Here is a 6026-nt window from a genome sequence, read left to right as displayed (position 1 = left end):
GATTTCCATATTATGTGATTAAAAAATATGGATAATTTTACTTCTTTCTTTCCAATTTGGATACCTATGTTTAAATTTCTCTTGTCTAATTGCTTTTGCTAAAAGCTTCCAGTATTATCTTTATAAAAAACTTTCAGTATTATATTTAACCACTTAAAGTGAACATCCTGGTGTTCTTTCAGATCTTTGCAGAAAATTTTTCTACTTTTAACTATCAATCAGTGTGGCATTAGCTGGGGGTTTTTCATGTATTTAATTATTTGGTTATTCTTGTCTATGTTATTTGTTATATTGAGTTATAATTATTCTATGCATAATTTCTTAAGATATTTTATTTTTAAAAGATGAAGAATTTTGTCAAATTCTTTTTTACTTATTGAAATGACTGCCTAGATTTTGTTTTTAATTTATTTTGTTCATGTAATATATGACATTTAATGACGTGTATTAAACCTTCATTCCTGTCATGTCTCTTGATCTTGGTGAATGATTCTAAATGTGCATTATAAGTCAGTTTCCTAGTCATTTTATGAGAATTTTCACGTTATGTCATACAGGAATATTGGCCTGTAGTTTTTTTTTTTTTTCCTTTTTGTTGTGCCCTTGTCTGTTCTTGAAATCAGCATGGCCTGCCCCATGGAATGAAAGGGTTCACATATCTTTTTCTTTTTTTTTCTTCTCCTTCTCCTTCTCCTCCTCCTCCTCCTCCTCTTCCTTCTCCTGCTTCTCCTCCTCTTCCTCCTGCTCCTCCTCCTTCTTCTTCTCCTTCTCCTTGTTGTTGTTGTTGTTGTTCTTCTTCTTCTTCCTCTTCTCCTTCTTCTCCTCTTTCTCCTTCTCTTTCTCCTTCTTCTCCTTCTCCTTCTCCTTCTTCCCCTTCTCCTTCTCCTTCTCCTTCTCCTCCTCCTCTTCCTCCTCTTCCTCCTCCTCCTCCTCCTCCTCCTCCTTCTTCCTCCTCCTCTTCTTCTTCTTCTTCTTGTTCTTCTTCTTCTTCTTCTTCTTCTTCTTCTTCTTCTTCTTCTTCTTCTTCTTCTTATTCTTCTTCTTCTTCCTCTTCTTCTTCTTCCTCTTCTTCTTCTTCTTCCTCTTCTTCTTTCTTCTTCCTCTTCTTGTTCTTTTGGATAGACTAAAAACAATTATCAGTAGTTCTATATCAGGATTAGGTAGAATGCAGAGCGAATCCACTGGGTTCCTCAGTTATTCTTTAAAAAGGTGACTTTTCATTACTGATTTAATTTTTTTACCATGAATTTGTTTCTGGGTACCAGGTAAGATATCTCCTTTTTTGTCTCTGATTATATTTTGTAGGGAATATTTTTTTTTTTTACTTTTGATTTTAGTTTTTGTTTTTCTAATTCCTTGATTGAAACATCAAGTTTTGTATTTAGTATCTTCTTTTTAATATTATGTTTTCTATTTAATGTCTTCCTTGACTCAGAATTATGTTTGTTAATTTTCATGTACTTTTGAATTAGTGATTTCAGAAGAAATACTTGATATGAATTTGATCACTTCAATTTGATTGTGTTTTTCAATTAATGTATGATATATACTGGAAAATGTTCTATCTATTTAGTGGAGAAGAATGTGTATTCTATAGATTTTGTATAGATAGATCTGTAACTGTTTTGTCCATTTTCCCTCCAGCGAATATTAGTTCAATATTTACTTATTGATTTCCTGTCTGCATAATCTACTCATTACTGAAGGTAAGGTCCTGAGGTTTTCTATTAGTATCTTGCAGTTTTTTCTTTCATTTAGGTGTATTAATATTTACATTATATGTAAGTATATATTAATTATATAGGTGCATTCCTGATATGATATTTTCTTTTTCCTCTTGCTTAATTCTGTATTATCTCTGTGTCTTTGATATTTGGTGGTTTGATTATATTAAGTATGAGGATATTCTTATTTGGATTGAATCTGATCAGAACTATTTGACATTCCTGTACCTGCATATTTATATTTATGTTTAGGCTTGGGAAGTTTTCTGTTATCATTTCTCTATATAAGCTTTCAACGTACACTTTTTTTTTTTTTTTTGCTCTTGTTCCCCAGGCCGGAGTGTAATGACATGGCCTTGGCTCATTACCACCTCTGCGTGCTTGGTATCAGGGCTTCTCCTTCCTTAGCCTCCTAGATAGCTTGTATTACAGGTGTACACCACCAAACCCAGGTAACTTTTAAATTTTAATAAAGACATAGTTTCACCATGTTGGACAGGCTTCTCTAAAACTCCTAATCACATCTGAACCACCTGCCTAATCCACCCAGAGTGCTGCAATTATAGGCATGAGTGACCTTTCCCAGCTTTATCACACAGTTGAACACCAGTGACTAACACATTCACTGTTTGAATATTGTCCCATAAGTCCTATGTAGTTTCTTTATTTCTTTTATTCCTCTAATTGTATATTTCAATGGACCTGTCCTTGAGTTTTTATGCTTGACCACTTCTACTGTCAATGCTGTCAACTGCATTTTTTATTTTGTTGTGGTTTTATCTTCAAGATTTTTGTTAGTCTTTATCTCACATTATATTATCTCTCTGTCATGTTCTCTGATAAATGTCTGAATCACTTGTGTTTTTTATCTCTCTGTCAGGTTTCTCTGATAAATGTACGAATCATTTGTGTTTTCCTGAAGTCCATGATATTGTCTTAAAATAACTATTTTGAATTTTTTCAGGCTATGTATCCATGCCAATCTCTTTTGTGTCAGTCACCACTGGCACCTCATTTTGACCACCTAGTGTCATAATGTATCTCTGATAAATCCTGATCCTTGTGACTATGCATTGATGTCTGCACAGTGATGTAGGTGCCTGATTCAGTATTCACAGTTTGGTTATTTTTGGAAATAAGCCTGTCCAAAAATTCAGAGCAAGAAGAAGGAAATTAAGGTCTTTAAGTTTATGACAGCTTCAGCCCTGTTAACACTGGGGGGAACCTTAATGTCCAGACATTGATGGCTGGAGTAATTTGGTCACCAAACCTGACTCAGTACCAAGTTGAACACGGAGCACTCAAATACAGGTTGCACCTGTAGCTCATGGTTGAACACTGGGAGCATTCAAGGCCTGCAGCTGCCATGGTCTGCCCTCTCAGATTTATTCAGGCCTGAGATAAATTTAGTCAATCCGTAAAGCTATTGACTGGAACTGGAGGCCAATTTCTCATTTGTTGCTGTGGTTGGTCTCTGAGCTAACCCCTTGGTATCAACCTCCCAAAGGGCTGCTTATTTCCTAAGATCAAGAATCCACTCAGCTCAGTCTTCTGAATAGCTGGAATTAAAGTAATGTGCCACAATGACTGGATAAATTTTGTAGCAATGGGCTTATACCATGTTTCCCAGGTCAGTCTTGAACTCCTGGGCTTGAGTGATCCACTCACCTCAACCTGCTAATGTGTTAGAATTACAGGTATGAGTTACCACACCTGGTCCACTTCTATTTTCTAAAATTTAAATTTTAAGTCACTTGTTTTTATTTAGTCTTATTTCTCATGAATAAAATTTAGGACGCTAATGATTTAGCTTCACTTTGAATTTTCCTTAAGGAATAAATGGAATGTTGATGCTCATTTTCTAAATAGTCTTAGAAAATAAAAAACTAATTTAGATGAGAAATGGCAATTTGACCACTTTTTTTTTCTGGCTTCATTTCACTGTGCATGAAGAGTGTAATTTTTTTAACCTGCGTGTATATGAGCAATGAATTTTTACTCTTTCAACTGAATGTAGTACAAAATTGTTTAAACAGATTATGCAACTACTTCATAACTTAGGTTTTCTTTATTGTGATTGTTTTTCAAATTATTAGAACAATGTTGAAATTAAATTAATTTTGCTCATGAAGAATTTTCTGATAAAATTACATTAATAGACACAAACACACAGATGCACACACTTACTTCTTAATTTTTGGAACTCTCAAAATTTTCCTTTCTTTAGTACCTTGTATTTCATCACTCAGCAAAATCTGTCAGCTTCACTTCCATGATTTACTTTAACTCCACAGCTTATTTCCTGTTTCCTCTCATCACCATAGTCTAAAACACAATTTGTGTTACATTGGCCTCTACATTACATACTAACTTCCTATTTTTTACTCTTAACTTTCTATAAAGACTATCTTTTTAATGTCTAATTCAGGTAATTTTATTATTTTTAAATTTACACTGCTTTCTATGTGCTATCACATTTTATAGCGTCCGATCTGAATGTCTCTTTCCTATTTCATCTTTGCCAGTCTTCCCTTTGAGGGGCTGTGTATATAAAAGTAGAAATGTAGTTATGTGTTTATTTGGTTTTTTCCAGGTGTAATATACGTATTGCATACATAAATATCCCTGGTAATAAAAGATTAACAAAGCTTTTTATTATTACTATTATGTAAGTAAATAATTTTCTAAAGGAGTTGAGTGGTGATAAATAGATGTTAAAATTGCAAGGTCAGAAGAGAAAGTGAACATTACTAACAAAAAATATTTTCTAACATGTTTATGTTTATCTTTAATAACCTTGCTGATGATACACTTCCTGTTATCAGCTGCTTATGAGGCAATTCACTGCAATATCCTGGCCTTCCAAATCAGCAACGATGATACAGCCAATAGAATTCCTCTGTGTGATAATATGACCTTCCTTAGAAATTATCTCAGATGTTAGTGACTCTGGCATTTTTCTCTGCATCTCTGAAACTGAGGAACCTACACTTTCTATTGGTCATATATTTTGTATCAGTGTTGGCACCATGGCTGGTGTTTTGAGAAAGTGAAGCTCATCTTCCCAGTAGCACAGAAAATAATTCCAATGTGGTGGATACAGTACTGATGTTTATCAACATCACACTACTATACGCTGCTGTTAACTTCTCCTGCTGGGCAACAGTGAAACTGCAGTTATCAAATGACAAAATAATTGACAGGAGAGAGAGGTGAGGCCATACAATTCTACTCTACAGCTTTCAGTTTTTAGAAAATGTGATAATGATATTGGTATTTATGTTCTATGTAGGGAAATCTTTACTGAACTGTTGTTACTCATTAATTGCCACACAGGTCATCATAACCTACTTATTAGCCTTTGGCTTTATGTTTCTCTTCTATCAGTATTTGCACCCAAGGAGGTCAGGCAAAATATTCCCAAGACATACTAAAAATTAGCCACAATCACTATGATATTATGTAAACATCTAAAAACAACTCAATTAAAATAATAAAAATAAGCAGCTAAGGAAATATTATTATTCTTGGAAAATACTTGGTATTTTTCATTCAATAAAGTATGAAATATTCATATGAAATATTCATATATATGTACTTTCACAGAGCGAGTAAATATGCTAAATATGACTTTTTAAAGATACCCTTCCATTAAAAATATTACAAACAACAAGATCATGTGAGTAGTTTTCAATAAAATTGATTTATCCTGTGAGTTTGCATTAGTAATTTTTCCTTCCTTCCTTCCATCCTTCCTTCCATCCTTCCTTCCTTCCTTCCTTTCTTCCTTCCTTCTTTCCTTTCTTCCTTCCTTCTTTCCTTTCTTCCTTCTTTCCTTCCTTCCTTTCTTCCTTTCTTTTCCTCTTCCTTCCTACCTTCCTTTCTTCCTCCTCTTCCCCCTCCCTCTCTCTCTCTCTTTCTCTCTTTCTTTATTTTCTTTTTTGAAATATTCTTATTCTATCACCCAGTATTGAATGTAGTGGCATGATCTCAGATCACTGAAAACTCTATCTCTGGAATTCAAGTGATTCTTTTGCCTCAGGATCCCAAGTAGGTGAGGCTATCTCACCTGCCAATACATATGGCAATTTTTTTTTTTTTAATAGAGACTGAATTTCACCAACTTGGCCAGGCTGGTGTAAAACTCCTGACCTCCACCTGCCACAGCCTCCCAACGTGCTCTGATTACACGTCTCAGCCACAGCAACCAGCCCAATTTTTAAAAAAATATACAATTATACAATTTATTAAATAAAACAAACTCAAAAGTCCATCTGGATCAAAAAGCTGAGAAGAAAAAAC

At 34.1% G+C, this 6026-nt stretch overlaps 1 pseudogene; it reads left to right on the top strand.

The window, feature by feature from the left end:
* Nucleotides 1–4527: 4527 nt before the first annotated feature.
* Nucleotides 4528–5303, top strand: LOC108298132 (annotated as a pseudogene).
* Nucleotides 5304–6026: the final 723 nt, after the last annotated feature.

Source organism: Cebus imitator, unplaced genomic scaffold, assembly GCF_001604975.1.
Source record: "Cebus imitator isolate Cc_AM_T3 unplaced genomic scaffold, Cebus_imitator-1.0 Scaffold893, whole genome shotgun sequence".
Taxonomy (NCBI): Eukaryota; Metazoa; Chordata; class Mammalia; order Primates; family Cebidae; genus Cebus; species Cebus imitator.
Note: the sequence above shows the minus strand (reverse complement) of the source record. Positions and strands in the feature narration are given on the sequence as shown.